Source organism: Nelumbo lutea, chromosome 8 (assembly GCF_056320005.1).
Source record: "Nelumbo lutea isolate HS-2025 chromosome 8, American lotus-T2T, whole genome shotgun sequence".
NCBI lineage: Eukaryota > Viridiplantae > Streptophyta > Magnoliopsida > Proteales > Nelumbonaceae > Nelumbo > Nelumbo lutea.
The window spans coordinates 29,354,724-29,375,291 of NC_142691.1; the positions used below are offsets into that span (position 1 = coordinate 29,354,724).

Here is a 20,568-nt window from a genome sequence, read left to right on the forward strand (position 1 = left end):
TTCATAAACTTTAAGCTTTTCTTCAATGTTTAAAAGCTCTTGAACCATCTCTTTTTGTGATAGCAACTTCAATCCCTTAAAATTTAAATGGCCAAATCTTCTATGCCATAGCCATGATTCATCAATCACCTTGGCATTCATAGCAACTTTTATTGCATAATTAAATACTAGTGGAAATCTTTTATTTGTTTTCATTTTCACATTTTTCACCACATGTTTTTCATGGTCATAAATGACTACTAAGATCTTCAAAATGGAGTGAATAACCATGCTCCAAAAGATGTCCAACACTAAGAAGATTTTCATTCAACTCACGTACAAATAATACATCACGCATAAATTTTCTTCCCTTCTTTGTTTCAACACTTATTGTACATTTTCCCTTTACTTCAAAAATTTCTACATTTTTTAACTTCACTTTTGAGCTAAATGATGTGTCCATGTCAAGAAAAATATTTAAGTGCCCTATCATATGATTGCTACACCCACAGTCCAAGAACCATACATCATTATTTTCCTCCATGGCACTTTGACATGTATAAAACAAATTTCGTTCATCTTCTTTTTCTTCTGTATAATTTGCTTGTTGATTGTTTTTTAGTCTACAATCTTTTTGTAGATGCCCAAACATTTTACAAAAATGACACTGTGGCTTTCTTTTAAGCCAACAATTTTTGTCAACATGGTTGCTTCTTTTGCAAATAGAACACCATCGTGATTTTCTATCAAAATTACCTCATTCTCTTCCTCTTGGGTTTCTACCTCTTCCTCTTCTTCTTGGGTTTCTACCTTTTCCTCTTCCTCTTGCATATCTACATCCTATGATCTATAGGAGTCTCATTTTCCACATTTATAAGTTGAGGATGTTCCACCATGACTTCTAGAACTGACATTGAGCTTGGATTGGAAAGCACTCTCTATTGATTTTTCAGAGTGATGAGCCAATCTTTGCTCATATGATTTTAGTGATGCCAACAATTCTTAAACACTTAATTCAGTGAAATCATTTGTTTCTCTAATGAGAGTCACAATAAATTCAAATTTCTCAGGTAAACTAATTAATATCTTCTCAAGAATCCTCCTATCATCAAATTTTTCACCATGTGCTTTCATCTGATTTATCAACTCTATAAATCTATTGAAATAATCATTTAAATTTTCATTTTCCTTCATTTTCATATTTTTAAGATCTCTTTTAAGAGATTGGAGTTTAACAGCCCTTACCTTTTTGCTTCCTTGAAACTCTTGTTGAAGTGTATCCCAGGCTTCTTTTGCCTTTTCAATACTCTTTATCCTTAGACAAATAAATTTACTAACTCTTCATTGAATCATTGAAAGTGCTCCTACATCCTTAATTCTCTTGTCTTTCGTTCTTTTTGTTGAATTGTTGTGAGATTTGCTACATTTTCTAGTTCTTCATATCCAAGGACAACAATATCCCATAAATCCAAAGACAAAAACAAGATTTTCATTTTAACATACCAGAAATCATAGTCTTCTCCATCAAAAATAGGAACTTGAATTATGATGAAATTAACAATAATAGTGTTGGCCATGATTTGTTCTCCATAGACAATTTTTCTTCAACTTTTCTTGCACCCAAAATTGTTCCAATGAACCTTACAGCTCTAATACCACTTGTCAGATGTTGGTTGTAGTTTTAGCTAACTATGGATGCATGAAAAGTGGAGAAAATATTTTAGAATAGAAGATTTACACGCAACAGATTAAAGTAAGGCAGAGAGCAAAAACAGAGCAAGAGAAAGGCTAAAATCTATCTTCTTACATATTTTGGTTTTCTTGCAAGAGTTATACAAGAAGATGGTTTCTTGAGTAAGCCAAATAGAAGCTTCTTCTGCACACTTACAACTAACACGGTTTACAAAAAGGTGAAAAAGACTCAACTAAAGTTACCTTTTACATGCTGTAGAAAAAGACAAAAATAAATAAACATAAAGCATTTTAACTTTCTAGCACATTAACATAGCATTCTGCAATGCAAACATTAGGAATAAAAGATAAAAGATAAAGCCATGTAGAAGCTGTGCAGGTGTTAGTGTTCCAAGAGCCATCAACTACAGCTAGTGAGTGAGAAGTGAAGGAGAACCAATAATCAGAGAGAGAATTAGTAGAACTCTCTAACGAAGAAACAGTTAATTGAGAAGACCCAGCTCGAGGAACATATCCATCGGCTCTTAAAGTTACTTCAAGAGGATCTGGTCTTTTCTCCCTAAAGGCCACATCATTCCTGTGATCCCATAGACTGAAAAAGGATGGCTAAGGTTCTAGCCATGAAGTAATCCTTCACGGCTTTTGTTTCAAATTTGTTCTTCGACCACTAATCCAGAAAGTCCAACGATCTTGCTAAACTGCACTCAAAAAATAAATGAGTTTGTGTTTCAATAGCATACTTGCAAAAGGAGTAATAGGTGTCTCCCTTTTGCCATAGAAACCAAGTTGCTTGCTTTGTTTTTATTTTATTCATAAAAAATTTTCCACTCAAATAATTGGCATGTGTACAGTACAAGAAAAAAGGTCAAAGCCGGCGGTCCTAGCTTAGGCCTAAGGCAGCGGTCTTGCATCCGCCCCCAAAGAAGCTGCCGCCTTAGACCAAGGCCGTTGGCTTAGGTTAAAATGACCACCGCCTTTGATGGCTGGCCAAAGATGGTTCAAATTGCTCTAAAACAGCGGTCTATTGGAGCCGCCAGGTTAGCGTTAATAAGGCAGAAATTTTGGCCATGGGCTTAGGTCCTAAAAGACCACCACCTTAGCTTTTTTTAAACATCTCTACCATCTTTAGGTGGCGGTTCAAACCCCCGGCTTAGATATTAGATTTTTTTATATTTTTATATCCCGTTTATTCCGACAACTTTTCTTTTGCACTAGCACTTTTACTAATTCATCACTTTAATATCTGCTTAGTGAAAATCTCATGACAATTGATACATAAAAAAATTAAATAAAATTGGTATTTATTGTGTCAAGTCAAGTAGGCTAGATATTTAGCAATCAAAACGAAATCTTGTTCAACTACATCCTATCAGTAAACCCTTTGCTTGTTAGAGAGTGAAGGAGTTGGGAAACTGAAGCTTTTTCCAGGGACCCTCCATGCTGTAGTAACTTTCGTACTTATTTCTAGTTTCTTTATTCATGTATGGTGAACTGTTTTGGTTTATGTGGCAATGCTTCTTTGCAATTGCACTTATTTTTCCCATTAAGAAAGTAGAATGTTACCACTAGGAGAAAAGAAAGAAAAGAGTTCGTTGAATATAAATTCCTAGGGAAATAACTAGAAGGTAGACAAAGCCCATGAAGATGGAATTATTGTTGACATTACCAAATGATACATTTGTCCACCAAATGAGAACCCCGAACCAGCTCACTCATCACAAGACCCCCACCATGACTATCAACAATTTATCAATGTGATAGACTCTATTGGGAAACTAGAGATCAACTTATCTGATTAGTTTGGGCAATGAAAAGGCAATTGATTCCAAGTACTTGCTTATCATCTTCAATGTGACTCCAAAGAAGCCTACGAAATGCTTCTCCTAGTGAGCCAGTGGCACTAGGTTTCACTCATGATCATGATGGTGGATGATTTCTTAACTACCTTTGTCATTTTACATGTGCCCTTTAATTAGATGACTAAACTTGCCTCATCATTAAATTTATCTATTGTGCCCTTTAACTCCATTTTTTGACCCCCATCTATCTCCAATATAAGCATATTCAAATAGAAAGTATGTGAAAATGAAAGAAATTAAAAAATTAAAAAGAAAAACACTTGGAGGGGTGCCAAGATTAAAAAAAAAACATAACGGAGGAAATAAAACATTATAAAATTTACAAGTAAAGAGAACAAAACAAAACAGAAAATTTTGATCCAACTCCATCAAGTGCCCCAACCCATAACAGTATCAGTTTTATACCAGCAGATATTGACCCCACCTTAATTCCTATCTGTCTACACCTTCACGGGCAAGGGAGTCAGCCAAAGAGTTAGCTAACAAAGGGATCCAAATCATTTCTACTTGTACATTAACAGAAAGTAATAAGCAATTGCCCTTGCACTATGAATATTTGGTTACCAAATAAAAAATATACAATTGCATGCAATGTTCACTCTACAATTAATAACATCATTTGTTTGACCTACCATAACAAGTATATTAAATTGCCTAGGTTATTATTGAACTACAAAAGCAAGAACTACACCTAATTATAGATAATTCACGGTATTGTCTTAGGAGTTTGGGGGGTATATTCTTCAATTGCACGAAAGTAATATATGGCCCAACTAATCACCAGATGTCCAGTTTTAAACTTTCAGTTAATCAGAGCATGATACAGAAGGGGATCTAGGAAGTACAAGGTACTGGCGTTTTGGAGTTCAAAGAGGAAGGAGTTCTTCGGCTTGACCATAACCATTCAAAAACAAACAAAAATGAGAATGAGGAATTAACTTGCAAACAAAATACAAAGAAGAAGAGGAGGAGGAGGAGGAGGAGGAGGAAGAGGGTCGATTGCATGCTGTCGGACATCCGATGCACATTGGGTAAGGCTAGGGCTTGGATGAGAGAGCATGGGAGGGTAGTTCGAATTAAGCTTCCAATCTTGTTTTGGAAGCCTCATTTTGAATTTTTGTCTGTTAGTTAACGGTGAATGCTCCATTAATTCGTTTTCACTACCCATGAGTCCGGTGAATCCACGGGTTTACAGAATGTAGACTCATAATATCTTTATACAAGAAAATATTTTTCTATCATGCCCATCTCTCTCTATATATAAATCATAAGTGAGGACTCTACTATGGACACATAACCATCATTGTATTTTAGGACATAATTTTCTTATTTTATTTAAGTTGATGGCCAACCTGATTAGGTGTGTTAATCAATAGTGCTCAAAATGACCACCCTTTGCATCCTTTCATGAAAGGAGCAAATTGAACTCTTAGACTAAATTTGCTTTGACAGAAAACAAGAGATAGAAAGTTGAACAAAGCTCCCTATGAATATTACAAAGATTCATTATTTCTCTTATTTTCTATCAAACCGAACACAACCTAATAGTTAATACCACCTAAATTGTTAAGCACTAAAACACAAAAAATAAATACTGGATTAGCCAACTAGCCCCGTTCTACATCTTGAGAATGGCCAAATTGTTCAGTAAAAGAATCATCTCAATTGGATAAAAATTAAAAACGCATGGGTTTTCTACAAATCTTAGACCATGTTTGGGAGTGCATATGTTAAAAATAAGTGTTTATTGAATGAGTGCTTAAAAACAAGTCCTTATTCAAATAAGCATTTAATAGCATTTGGCACCAACTTTTTCAAGTACTTATTCTAAAAAATAGGTACTTATTTCATATTGGGCGTTTGGTAGTTTTTTTCTCCAATAAGCACTTAAATAAGCATTTGTGACTATTTTGTCCTTCATTTTTGTTCAAATTTAATGAAAATACTTTAATAAAAGAACTTTTTATGAAATTACTTTTAAAAAAACTTTTATGGAACTACTTTTAAAAGCACTTTTACAGAAGTACTTTTATGAAAGCACTTTTATGAAAACACTTTAATAAAAGCACTTCTCTAAAAGCACTTTTAAGAAAGTATTTTTATGAAACCATTTTTATGAAAGCACTTTTACAAAAGTACTTCTTTGAAAGTACTTTTATAAAATTGAACTACAAATAGTTTTATAAGTGGTCTTTTAAAATTCAACTAGGGATAATTTTGGAAAACAATTGAATAAGTGCTTTATTGTATAGGCATTTAAAAAAAAAAGCTAGAAATTTGAGCTTAAAAATTAAGCCCTTATTTTTAAAATAAACACTCATTTCAGGATTATTTTCCAAACACCAATAAGTGTTTAGTGGTGTGGTTAGGGCTAGCAATCTTGACCCCAACCCATTTGGCCCACCCACCTTAGAACCCACCCATTCTATTGGCATGTCAATATGGGTCGAATAACCCATTAGGATCAGTGGAAAAGGGTCAGGGTGGGTTGGGTTGAGGGTACCCATTAGGATTAGGGTGGGTTGGGTTGTGCGGGTCAAGATGGGTTGGATCCATACTCGCCAAATCTCAAAAATACAATAGTTGAAGTGACTCAAACTCATGTCTCTTAGCACACACACATCCTATAAAATAATTTTGTGAAAAGTACTTGTACGAAAGCACTTTTACAAAAGTACTTTTACACAAAAGCACTTTTGTAAAAGTATTTTTATTTATAAAAATACTTTTACAAAAGCACATTTACATGAAAGCACTTTCTGAAAGTACTTTTATAAAAATACTTTTATGAAAGCACTTTTACACGAAAGCACCTTCACAAAAGTACTTTACACGAAAGCACTTTTATAAAAGTACTTTTATAAAAGCATAAAAGCACTTTTGCAAAAGTAATTTTATAAAAGCACTTTTGCAAAAGTACTTTTATGAAATCACTTTTACAGAAGTACTTTTATAAAAGTACTTTTACGAAAGCACTTTTATAAAAGTTATGCATTCTTTTAAATTTTCTGCATTTTCTACAATTTTTTTGTGCTTTTCTGCATAATTTCTACATTTTTCTAGTGTTTTCATGCATTTCCTGCAATTTTCTAGTATTTCTTTGCATTTTTATTCTGATTTTTTCTTCAAAAGTTCTATATTTTCTACAATTTTCTTGTCTTTTTCTGCATTTTTTGTAATTTTCTGGTATTTTCTTAATTTTCTGCAATTTTTTGTATTTTTTTGGCATTTTCTGCTACTTTCTGCATTTATCTATAATTTTTGCATTTTCGGATATATGGGTTGATCTAACCCATTTTTTTGTCACGTGACAATCTTGAGAGAGATTATTCTCTCAAAAATGTTTTTTTGAATATATAGGTCAACCCAACCCATTTCCGTCACACGACAATCTTAAGAGAGATGATTTTCTCAAAATGTTTTTTTTTCAGGTATACATGTCAACCTAGCCCGGTTCTTTCACGTGGCATCCTTGAGAGATTATTCTCTCAAAATTTGTTATTTTCGAGTATATGGGTTGCCCCGACCCATTTCTGCCACGTGGCAATTTTGTTTTTATAGGTAAGGATGGGCGGGTTAGTATGCGTGAGGATGGTTAAGGGTCAATATGGATGAGTCAAGTGGGTCAGGGTTAGGATGGATTATGACTCTTTAACAATGATTGATGATGAATCACGATGGGTTGGTGGGCCAGTATGGGTGGATTGGTGTTCAACGCTTACTCAACCCAACCCAATCCAATTCACCCATTTGCCACCCCTAAGTGTGGTCCAAGTCCAAATAAGCACTTATTTCTCCGGCTCATTTTTGTACACAATCACATATAATGTGTTAAGGTAATGATAAAAAAAAAAAAAAAGTGTTAAGGAAACTAAATGCAAGTAATATTATATAGATAAATTATAAATCAAGTTCATCTATTTGTTAAGTGATTAATTTAAAATATTGCATATAAACTTTTTATTTAAGGATAAATACATCGCCACCTGCTAGTTTCCTTGAAATTTTCCTTATTCAATTTTGACATGATAGCAGTACACATTGCCATGAATTAAGCATCCTTCAGAAGTCCATAGAGACTGCTTTGTATTAAGGAAATTGAAGTTGAGACCCTACATTAAGCTAATATATAGTCTCTAGCCCAACCTTGTAAAGGACAAGGAGTACAGCAACTTACTGGTTATATTCAAATTTCAATGTGTATTTTTCCGGCATCCGGATCGGCAATTATGTCAAAGGCTTCTTAAGAGTTAAGACAGATTGATGGCTCCTTGGCAACCAGGAGGACAGTAACCCACAATCTTCACGGTGACGCTCGTCCTCTACATGGCTGCAGTACCCTTTGGTGTGTCGGTCCTCAAATCCTTATTTGCCAATACTTAACATGTCAGAAAATCCAATGTCCTTCATGGAGAATAAGTCATCATCTCTATACTATACTCGCATACACAACCAAGTTTTTTATGTTATTATTTATCTATAAAATAAATATTTATTTGATAGTTTTGTTTATTTTTATTAAAATATTTTTGCATAAGAGACTATTGCTGGAATACTCACTAGATTCTCCTCCAACTCTTACTGGGTCAGTGGTAGGCCATTTGCACCCCTCCCTAATTGAGCCATTGTGAGCCCAAATTCCTTGGATATTGGACTCAACACCCTACCCTCTCATTTTAGTTTTACTTGCTCGTTTAAACGGTGAAATGAAATGTTATGCATCAACTAATCTTGTTGAAAAATGGTGAGAACAATGTTCACACCGTCCCAACAGCCTCTGGCAATCTTGCATCGGGAATATCTCTCCATGAAATGAAATAAAGCACATGAGTGTGGAGATATTCCCACTGTAAAGCTGTAAAAGCTGCTCGAACAGGTGTTGCCCTGATAGAAGCTGAACTCGTTTCTGTAGTTCCAAACCCGAGACCAATATGGTTGACCTTTCCTTCATATTTGGGAAAGCTCAGCAAACTTCTCCTAACAGATATACATTAGGTACTTTGCATAATTCATATGAACCCTAAATTGTTGTACTTAGGTGGTGTTTGGAAATACTTATTGTTTCTCAATGGGCTTTTTAAATAATTAGTTTCTGAGTGTTTGGTCCAATCCAATCTAGTCCAATGTGAGTTCATTACAAATGGACCAGGTCTAATCCAATCCAATGAATATTTTGGACCATTTTGGACCGCTCCAATCCAATCTAGTCCAATGTGAATTCATTACAAATGGACCAGGTCTAATCCAATCCAATGACCATTTTGGACCATCCAGTCTGTTCAAATTTATTTTAATTTAGATTAATTCTAAGCTAAACCTGATCCACTGACACCTATATACTTATCTTCTATCAATGGACCAGATATTGGCTAAATCCAACTCGATCCAATATAAATTCATTGTGGATGGACTAGGTCTGATCCAATCCAATAAATACTTTCGACCATTAAGTCTGGACTTGTCTAATTCAATATGACTTGTTGGTCCGTTCAATCCATCCAAATTGATTTTGGTTTGGACGGGGTCCAATCCAAAACTGGTCCATTGACACCCCTATCAATAAGCCTAGAATTTCCAACCTTGTCTAAACGGGCTTTTTGGGTGAAATGCACTTTTTTGCATTTTTTTTTTTACCAAACGCCTTTTTGGACCTTTTTAGGTGCTTTTGGAATCTTATAAGCAATAAGCCCAATAAGTGCTTAAAAGAAGCACTCCCAAAGGCTATTGGAGCCCAATTGGCAATATGGAGAAGGTCTCAACCTAAATTTAGAGCTAACCAATAACCAAGCCTGAGCTTCAGTACCTTCAAACAAACTTAGACCCATATCTACATCTATACTACTATAAAAAGTTGAAATAGCTCCCCATTGTTTCTGGAATTTTTCTTAACTGAAATGGCATTCTTTTTGAATTTAGTCCATCTTTATTTTGAGGATAGAAACTGTAATTTGAATGTAAGTATAAAATTCATTTTATTCCCTCACATTCAACCTATATTTATAGTATTAACTCCTATTCTTTCTCATTAAATCCTATGTTCAAGTTACCTTTATTTCTCATCATTTAATTTAACTAATTAAAACCATGAACAATAATTTCAATGGTATAAACCCTATATTTTTAAAACAACCCATAAATAAAACCCTTTTATTAAGTGTTGGATACTCAATTCAACCATTTGAGTCAAATAGGTCAACTCTTTATGACATAATTAAATACTAAAAAATTTAAAATATAAAATACAAAAAGTATACACAAATAAACACAATTTAAAATTGATGATGTAAATGAAATACAAAATTTAAAATTGATCTAAAAATGAAACAATTTTCCTATTTAGATGGTGATTCAATGGTCCAACCTTTTGGATCAAATAGACACATGATGTCATTATCAAATATTAAATATCTAAAAATATAGGGATGCAAAAAAACACAAATAAAGAAGTATAGAAGTTTTGTAGAAAAACATTTCAGCACATCTCTGATATTATATATTCATCATATCAAACAAAAATAAGATTTGCTTTTACTAATAATGAAAATGGAATACAATAAAACTGACCCAAGAGTAAACCAATTTTCTATCCATGCAAGCAGTGGAACAACAGTTCAACCATCTAGGTCAAATGAGTATATCATGATGTCATAATTAAATAATAAAAATTAAAAAAAAAAGATAAAAATATAGTAAATTATAAAAAATTAAAAAAATAAAATTTATGTTTATGTATTCGTTATATCCAAAGTATAAATTAAGTAAATACATTAATGATGAAAATGAAATACAAAAATCAAGAAAAAAGAGAATTGATGTTTAACTTGTGACCCCACAAACTAGGTCAAACTATTCAATGATTCATATACTTAGGTCACCATATTATTGTGTTTCTATTATTAGGGGTGCAAATGAATCGGATTATGATCTGATCCAAAGTCTGATCCTATATTATTGAATTCGAATATCCCTATTTCAGATTTTCAGATCGAATCGAATTCAGATCACTTCCTATCCAATCCAAAAAGATATTATAATATTCAATCAAATATTTGGATCAAATCAAATCAGGCCTACAATGTTTCAGATCGGATTTGAATATACCTAATTCGAATCCGATCCGATCAGTATACATTATTGTCATTCGAAACTACCATATTCGACGCACGTTCACATTTATTCATAATCATAAAGGGCTACGATCCCCTGGTGGATGGTCAAAAGTAACATACATGGTTTCCTGGATTGGTCATTTGCTCACATCTCCAGCTCATTCATCTCTATACATATTGCATTCGAATTTTCATTATTCTGTACAATTTCTAAACCTGCCTGTTTTCAACTTCAACAATTCCCATAAGAAATTGCTTTTTCAAACGAAAAAGTTTATAAATTATTTACAAATATATATTCATAAAATTAGATACTATTATTTTTAATAAAACCAAACCCAACCATTTGGATTCAAATTGAAAGTCAAATATCTCAAATGTGAAATCAAATTAGTGGCAAAAAAAAGGTGAAATCAGATAAAAAATATCCGACCCATTTGCAATCCTAGTGGCAAGTTATGCCTTTGGAATTAGGATACTCGCTGATGTTGTATACTATTAACATGGAGGAATCTCTGCTTACATCAGACTGAAGTATACCCGGGGCACTGCTAACAAATTAAAGAGTTATCTCCATACAGCCCACCTAAATAAATATTATTGCATAACAAACAAACAAACAAATCAGCAGAGGATGTTACTGGACCAAATTAGCATTTCCATATCTCCCTTCTCCACCTCTCTTTCCCACATGACACCAATCTTCGATTCATACTTTAAATGTGAGCCCTTTTATCCTGTTATTTCTGTTATTAGAGTTTGAGCACTAGTATACGTTTAGAATCAAAATCAGAATCGAAATCTTTTGGAAATGAAATCATCCCAAAGGAGGGGGAGGGAATGGCCATTAATTCCCTTAAATAGAGAAATGCCATTCCATACGAATAAGATTATTCCACTATTCTACCGACCAAATGGGACCTAGTTCTTATTTGTTATTACCACCAAGGTTTCTAAAATGGAATCGGACAAAAAATTGGTCAGGAGTTCGGTTCTCGGGTCGAATAGTCCAATCGTTCAAACCAAATAGACGGTCTATTCTGATAAAAAATAAAAAATGGCTAAAACTGTTGGATGGTTTGAATGGTTTGACCACCCGGGTCAGCGGTTTGCAGACCTAGTCAACAATTTTTTTGGTGAAAAAACAGTTCTAGAGTAAAACGGAACCGGCCACCTGGTTCCAATTCAACTGTACAGTCCGGTCCGGTTTTGAAAAGCATGATTACCACTCCTCTGGTTGCATTTTCGATTGAGATGAAAATTGAAAATTGTTTAAAGGGAGCAACAACCAACAATAGCAAAATATGGGATGTCAATATTAACACCCTAAATTTTTCTTTTTCCTTTCTGATTAATCACACGCATGCAGTATGTGTTTGACAACTTCAAAAGCAAGGGAAGTTATTTCTGCTTTGGGAGAGATAAAAGGTTACAATTAGTTGTTCCCGAAACTTCATCTTCTACTCCGTAAAGAAGACTTCTGCAGCATGTCTACATCTTATTCTACTTGGAGAAAAAGATATCTTCATCAGGTCATTAATTCATGGGATATATAGTAGTACACTACTTTAAATTTCGTATTCAAATTCACTACGTAAACCTTTCAATTTGTTTTGGAAGCTTCAATTAATGCTTTAAGGAGCTTCGTATTTCCCCTATGAAAATCAGAACACTTCTACCTCTCTCACCCATGGCAACTTTTAAGTCCATTTGCATGCAGTGGGTTCTCCTCTTCGTCCTTCTGATGACTCTCTCTTCTGTTCATCAATGTAAGCTCAATGCTTTAGTCAATGACGTTTTTAAATAGAGGTTCATTTCTACTTTCATCTCATGTTTAATTTTTCTCTTCCTTCTTTCTTCTGATAAACAGGCTCCAGGGATAATCTAACAGAAGAAGACAAAATTTCAGAATTAGCTCCTGTTGCCAATGGAGGTGTGAAGATAAAGATTGGTCCATGTATCAAGCAGCGGAGTTGCCGCTTTTTGGATGGGCATGCCTGCTGGTGTTGCTCCCTTGACCTTAAGACATGTTTCCCAGATAAAGAAACTTGTAAGAACAGTAACTGCCCTCCATAGAGGGTACCATATGAGTTGATACAAATAAGCATTTTCTATGGACTAATATATTATACTATATAAAGAGGATAGATGATGAATGCTGATCCATGTTTTGAAGATAATGCATCAAATTTGTACTGCATGATAAATTTCGCCATTTAATAATAAAATGTATGATTCCAAGATAATAGATGAGAGTTTGGATCTTGACTTCAGATTCACCTGCTAACTTTTTTCTGGTGTTGAAGTTGTTTTTGTTTCAACTCCTACCCTACCCACAAACTGTGACTACTGTCTTGTTGAAGATAATGCATGATAAAACAAGCAAATTATTTTGATTTTTAAAATATGATATTTTTTTGGTACTAGTTTTTAAAACCCGATATGAACCATTATCCTCCTCCTTCAATGGGGTCGAGGAGCAGGCCAGATGGGAGGGATGCCAACCGAGTACAAGGCCGAAGCCATTGTTGATTGTGACTGGTAACAAATGTGAGAATATGAATTTTTTTTATTAATTTTTTATAAAAATCAGAAGGAGATATACAGAATGTGGGTAATACATCCCAAAATATCAGCAAAACAAATAAAAAATAAGAAAGTGGGGAGAGAAGATAAACCAAGCGCCAAGGAGTCCGTCGAAGAAGTTTGAGCCTCATGAGCCAACCAATCCGTCACTAGGTTTGCCTCATCATAAACATGCTGGTATGTCAGACCTATATTGGACAAGTCCTTCATCTGAGTTAAAGAACTAAATAACACTCTATGAGAGTGAGAAGGAATGACGCATAGAACTTGTATTTCTTGTATATGTCGACTAGAGAGATTTGAGTACAATATATACTAAAGAATAAAATAATGATAAAGGAAAGAAATTGGAAAGAAACATGCCTCGTTAAGCAAAATTGGATTGGAAGCACACGAAGCTTGGATAGTAGGAAGTCTCGGGTGGAAGAGAAAGGTTTTGTAAATACATCAGCAAGTTGATCATCAGTAGAGGTGTACTTCACCACTAGACTTTTGCAAAGAATGTGGTCTCACAAAAAATAAAAATCAACTTCAATGTGCTTTGTTATCGACTTTACAATAGATAACAGGCAGAGAGGGATGATGTACTCCCAAATCGTGTAAGAGAGACCGAAGCCATAACAACTCAGTTGTAGTATTAGCTAAGGAACCGAAACCATCTTCGGTGCTAGAACGAGCAATGGTGGGTTTATTCTTGGCACTCTAGGAAATCAAATGAGATCCAAGAAAAATACCATAACCACCAATAGAATTGCGATCATCAGGACAACCGGCCCAGTTAGCACCAAAGTATGCCACTAGAGATCCAGGAGAATTAACAACAAACAAGAGCCCAAAATCAACTGTACCTTTGAGGTAATATATAGAGGTGTAAAACAAGTTGTGCCAAGCGTCTCAGGCCATGCCGCCCTCCCCTAGGATAACTTGGGGGGTCGGCCCAGCACAACCCACAACCCAAGCCCGTGCGGGCCTATGTCATGTCGTGTTGTGCCATGCCGCGAGCCAGGTTGGCCCATTGGCCAAGCCTTGGCCCAATCCAGGCCATGGACAGAGCCAAAGCTATTTTTGCCTATTTATTTAAAAATTTGAAAAAAAAAACGTATACTTTTAATTTTATATGAATTTTGATATATACAATTGCTTATATATACAATAATTAAATAAATTAGAATAATAAATTTGAAAACAATTATTTATTTTGTTAATATATTATATACTATATATTATTATATATTTATAATTTATTTAAAATGTTATATTTTATATAAATAGCATATATGGGTCGTGTTGGGCCATGCCGGCACGCGGGATACAAGCGGAACGGCCCGCTTGGTCGTGCTGTGCTGGCCCGACCTACGGACCTAAACCCCTAGGCCCAACATGGCACAAACCATCGTGCCAGGCCACAGGCGGCACGACCTGATTTACACTTCTAGTAATACAGAGAATATGTTTTACAACCACCCAATGATCATCAGTAGGATTTTGAAGAAACTAGAATGCCTTGTTTACTGCAAATGCCACATCCGGCCAGGTCAAGATAACATACTGCAAAGCACCGAAAATGCTGCAATGTTGAGTGTGATCAGATAGAGGCTCTCCTCAAAACTTCAACAATCTAGATGCAAGTGCCATGGGAGTGGATAACAGCTTAGAAGCTACAAGATTGGTCTTCTACAAAAGATCGAGAATGTAGCACCATTAAGAAACAACTCAGTCTTGTCTTGGTGTGCCTCTACACCAAGAAAGTGGTGAAGAGAACCAAGATCCTTAAGAGAAAAACATTGAGACAAATCCAAATAAGCTAAGACACATGAGAGGCAGAAGAACCAATAACAATAATACCATCAACATATACCAAAATATAGAGAGAAACATTAGGCACTATAAGCTTTTGAAGTCAAGATCATGTAATTTGCTATTGAGTCTAGGAAACCAAGCTCGAGGGGGTTGACGAAGTCCATAAAGAGCCTTATTTAATTTGCAAACATAAATTGGATGAATTTTGATCCTCAAAACCTCGAATTCCACTGGTACCTTCTAATTTAAATCTTTACTCATATTTTTCAGTGAAATAGTTTGCTATGTTCGAGTTGTCACTCAACCAAAACTCCGTCTCATTTTTAACTCTCAAAGTTTTATTTGGATATTTCCTAATGGTTGTCATAGTGATGGAGGGCCAGCTCATCATCTAGGCGACAGCTCATAAGATAAGAGGCACGTGAAGGATAAGGATAATTCCAAGATTCAAGATTCAAGATAATTCCAAGAAGAAAGGATAACCCATGCATGGATAGACCCAGGGAGATCGGGCGGTGGATATCGAGGCAACCTCAAAGAAGACATCGATCCTAGCTAGAAGATTAGATGTTTAGATTACTTACAACTTTTCTTTCCTTGTTACTCTACAATTTTCCAAATGTATTATAAATACAGTTATTTCCAAGCTAATAGACACTCAAGTTCTTGCCAACTTTTCTCTCTCTTCAAGAGATTCACATATAGCTCTCATCGGCTTCGCTATGAAGCCTTGTGTCCACCCGGTGCTTGCATAGCCAGCCTGGTTTATTGCTGCCACGCTGCGTCAGGTGGTATCAGAGCAGGGAGTTCGCTCAGTTAGATGGCCAACCAAGACGGTAGCAGTCGCAACCCACCCCGTGATGGAGATCAAGGGTTACAAGCTGTTTGGAGAGCAATCGAAGAGCAGCGCACAACCACATGTAACATCGAGCAGCAGTTGGCAGAGATCACTGGACAACTGCGGACCTTGTTACGGGAGGATGTTCCACGGAACTGGGAGAATCCGTATCCAATCGAAGGAGATGACCATGGTAGACAACTCGGCAATCCTGTACCTCGACATCCTATTCTTGACAATGACAGTGATGATGAGCTAGAACTCGATGTTGCTCCAGTTAATCCCGGTGACGACAGAAATGGTAGAAATTGGCGCAACCCCGGTAATTTTAATCCCCATCGGAATAATGATGAATTTAAACTCAAGGTAGATATTCCTACTTTTAGTGGGGATCTGGATATAGAGGGACTTCTATATTGGATCACAGAGGTCGACTGTTTCTTCGAGTACATGGAGATCCTAGAAGAACGAAGGGTGAAATTGGTAGTTTTTCGACTAAAGGGAGGCGCATCTGTCTGGTGGGAACACATGAGAGAGACCTGGATTAGAGAAGGAAGAGGTCCTATTCGAACCTAGAGGCGCATGAAACAACTAATAAGGGGTAGATTTTTACCCCCAGATTATGAGCAGTATATGTTTGAATCATATCAACGATGTGCGCAAGGTTCGAGAAGTGTCAATGAATATACATTTGAATTTCTAAGATTGGCTGAACGAAATCAGCTATCTGAAAGTGATAACCAGAAGGTAGCTCGTTATCTGAGCGGTTTGAGACCGGCTATTAGAGACAAAGTTGGTGTCCAGATGGTTCTTAGTGTCCAGATGGTTCTTAATGTACAGGAAGCAAGGAACCTAGCCTTGAAGGCTGAATTAATGTTCCAAGAGAGGACCCGAGGTGATAATTACCGCTGGTACAGTGGAAGCAACAACAGACCGGCAACAGTCGATAGGAATAAATCAGCCCCAGGAGTACAACCTCCTAACCCGGTGAGTATAGCTAACGCCGATAAGCCTATCACGGGAGGAAACACTCGAGGTAACCCTTCCAACCCTCCTAAACCCAGTAATCCCTATGCAAAACCTACTCCTTTTAAATGCTTTAAGTGCAATGAAGTGGGACATAGGTCCAGTGACTGTCCCAGAAGGAAGGCGGTTAGCATCGTAGAGAGGGAGGAGGAGGAAGATGTTGAAGATGAAGTATATTGTGGACCTGATGGGGAGGACAAAGAAGGTTCATATGAACATAAAGAATATACCTGTGTTGTAAGAAAATTAATGTTGTCCCAAAGAAGCGAAGATACCACTCAACGACACCGACTGCTTCACACTAGATGCACTGTACATGGTAAATTATTTGATTTAATTATTGATAGTGGCAGTTAGGAAAATATTATTTGTAGGGATGTAGTACAACAATTACACCTACTTCCTGAGAAGCATCCAAACCCATACACAATTGGGTGGATCAAGGAAGTCGGCGGCGTACGGGTGGAGGAACGCTACAATGTCCCATTCTCCATTTGTAAGTACTCTGATGAAGTATATTGTGATATTGTGGATATGGATGCTTGCCATATTTTGTTAGGAAGGCCTTGGCAGTTTGATACAGATGCAAAACACCTGGGTAAGAAGAATACCTACCAACTCAAGAAAGAGGGTGTACGTTACACCTTATTGCCCATGGCAGGAAAGAATTCCCCAAAGGCTCCAAAGACAAAGGAGAAAAATTTCCTTACCATTACACATCACCATGCTGAATTTGTAAGAGAATGTAAGGATACCCGCAAGGTCCACTTGTTGGTGGTAAAGGGAGAAAGCATAAATGAATCACTAGAGGAAAACAAAATTCCAGTGGAAGTGCAGGGAATACTTGATGAGTTCCATGACATAGTTCCAGATGAGTTACCTAATGAACTCCCACCCATGCGAGATATCCAACACCATATTGATTTTGTTCCTAGAGCTAGTCTACCTAATCTACCCCATTACAGGATGAGTCCTAAAGAAAATGAAATCTTATGGGAGAAGGTAGAAGAATTATTGAAAAATGGGCATATTCAAGTCAACATGAGTCCTTGTGCAGTACCAACATTATTAACACCCAAAAAGGATGGGAGTTGAAGAATGTGTGTCGACAGCAGGGCCATTAACAAGATCACTATTGGCTACAAATTTCCCATTCCCAGGCTGGACGACATGCTGGATCAACTTGATGGAGTTGTAGTCTTTTCCAAAATCGATCTCAGGAGTGGTTACCATCAAATCAGGATCCGTCCTAGAGACGAGTGGAAGACAGCCTTCAAGACTAGAGATGGACTGTTCAAATGGTTAGTCATGCCCTTTGGACTAATCAACGCACCCAGCACCTTCATGAGGCTAATGAATTAGGTACTGCACCCTTTCATTGGTAAATTTGTTGTGGTATATTTTGATGACATCTTGATTTACAGCAAATCAGTCACTGAGCACATTGGACATATAAGGGAGGTATTGAATGCGTTAAGGGAAAACAAATTATATGTTAATTTAAAGAAATGCACTTTCATGAGAGATAATTTGTTGTTCCCAGGGTTCATTATAAGTAAGGATGGAATTAAGGTGGATGAAGAAAAAGTGAAAGCCATTAGGGAGTGGTCGACCCCATCAAGTGTCAGGGATGTAAGATGTTTCCATGGGTTAGCAACTTTCTATAGACGATTTATCAAACACTTTAGTAGTATTGTAGCTCCCATTACTGAGTGTTTGAAAAAGGGAAATTTTCAATGGGGAGGAGAACAAGAGCAGAGTTTTGCTCTCATAAAAGAAAAATTATGCACTACTCTTGTCCTTGCCTTGCCAAGTTTTGATAAATTATTTAAAGTTGAATGTGATGCTAGTGGAGTTGGCATAGGGCTGTATTGTCCCAAGAAAAGAGACCCATTGCCTTTTTTAGTGAAAAGTTATGTGAATCCAGGAGGAAGTGGTCTACTTATGATAAAGAATTATATGCTGTAGTTAGAGCATTGAAAACATGGGAACATTATTTGATTGCAAAGGAATTTATTCTTTACACCGACCACCAAGCTCTTAAGTATCTCGGTAAGCAAAAACAGTTGAGGAATGACTTGCATGCCAGATGGTCTGCGTTTCTTGATAAATTCCCATACAAAATTATATATAAGGCTGGATAGCAAAATACAGTGGCCGATGCTCTTAGCAGACGTATAGCCCTCATCGAGACTCTCAATGTTGAAATTGTGGGTTTTGAGTGCTTGAAGGACCTGTATGCCCCGGATGAGGACTTCCAATAGGTATGGGAAAAATGCATGAATCGACAACCAGCAAGTGATTTCTACATTCATGATGGGTTCCTTATGAAAGGGGAACAACTATGCATCCCTTGCACGTCCCTCCGCGAAAAGATCATCAGGGATCTACATGGGGGTGGGTTAGCAGGACACCTTGGAAGGGACAAAACAATGGAAGCAGTCAAGGGGCATTACTACTGGCCAAAATTAAGGAGAGATATAACCACTATTGTGAGTAGATGTTATGTCTGTCAAACAGCTAAGGGACAGACCCTGAATAATGGCCTCTACATGCCTCTACCTGTTCCTACTGTGATTTGGGAAGACTTGTCCATGGACTTCGTGTTAGGGTTGCCAAAGACCCCAAGAAATATGGACTCCATCTTTGTGGTGGTTGACCAGTTCTCCAAGATGGCACATTTCCTCCCATGCAAGAAGATCGCAGATGCAACAGTGACAGCTAAGCTATTTTTGAGGGAGATTGTTCGTTTACATGGGGTACCTAAGACCATCACATCAGACCGAGATATGAGGTTCTTAAGTCACTTCTGGATAACCCTGTGGAGGCTATTCGACTCATCATTGAACTTCAGCAGTATAGCCCATCCGCAGACGGATGGACAAATGGAGGTGGTGAACCAGACCCTTGGTAATTTGATCCGTAGTATCTGTAGGGAGAGACTGAAGCAGTGGGATTTCACCATAGCACAGGCCGAGTTCGCCTATAATAATGCAATCCACAGGTCTACAGGTAGATCTCCGTTCTCCATTGTATACATGAAGGTTCCTAATCATGCATTAGACTTAGTGAAGCTACCCAGAGTACCCGATCTCAGTACCTCTGCAGAACAGCTGGCAGAACAGATCCAGTCCGTCCAAGAAGCCGTACAACAGAAACTAGAGCGAACCAACGCAAAGTACAAGATGGCGGCAGACAAGCATTGTCGGCACCAAGTGTTTGATGTCGGTGATGAAGTTATGGTGTTCTTGAGGAAGGAACAGATTCTCGTGGGAAAGTATAACAAGCTACAACCTCGGAAGTACGGCCCATACAAGATCATGAGAAAAATCAACGACAATGCTTATGTTGTGGACTTACCAGATCACATGGGTATCTCGAAAACATTTAACATTGCTGACATTCATCGCTACCTACCAGAGGCGACACTTGCATATCCCAGTCACGACTCGGGGTCGAGTTCTTTCCAAGTGAGGGAGAATGATGGAGGGCCAGCTCATCATCTAGGCAATAGCTCATAAGATAAGAGGCACATGCAGGATAAGGATAATTCCAAGATTCAAGATTCAAGAAAATTCCAAGAAGAAAGGATAACCCATGCATGGGTAGACCCAAGGAGATCGAACGGTGGAGATCGAGGCAACCTCAAAGAAGACTTCAATCCTAGCTAGAAGATTAG

At 36.8% G+C, this 20,568-nt stretch overlaps 1 long non-coding RNA gene across 1 annotated transcript; it reads left to right on the forward strand.

Moving 5' to 3' along the window:
* The first annotated feature begins 12,058 nt into the window (after positions 1–12,058).
* Positions 12,059–12,885, forward strand: LOC148843633 (uncharacterized). Its single transcript, XR_016103502.1, has 2 exons — positions 12,059–12,408; positions 12,510–12,885. It is a non-coding gene; the product is annotated as an uncharacterized LOC148843633 (long non-coding RNA).
* Positions 12,886–20,568: the final 7,683 nt, after the last annotated feature.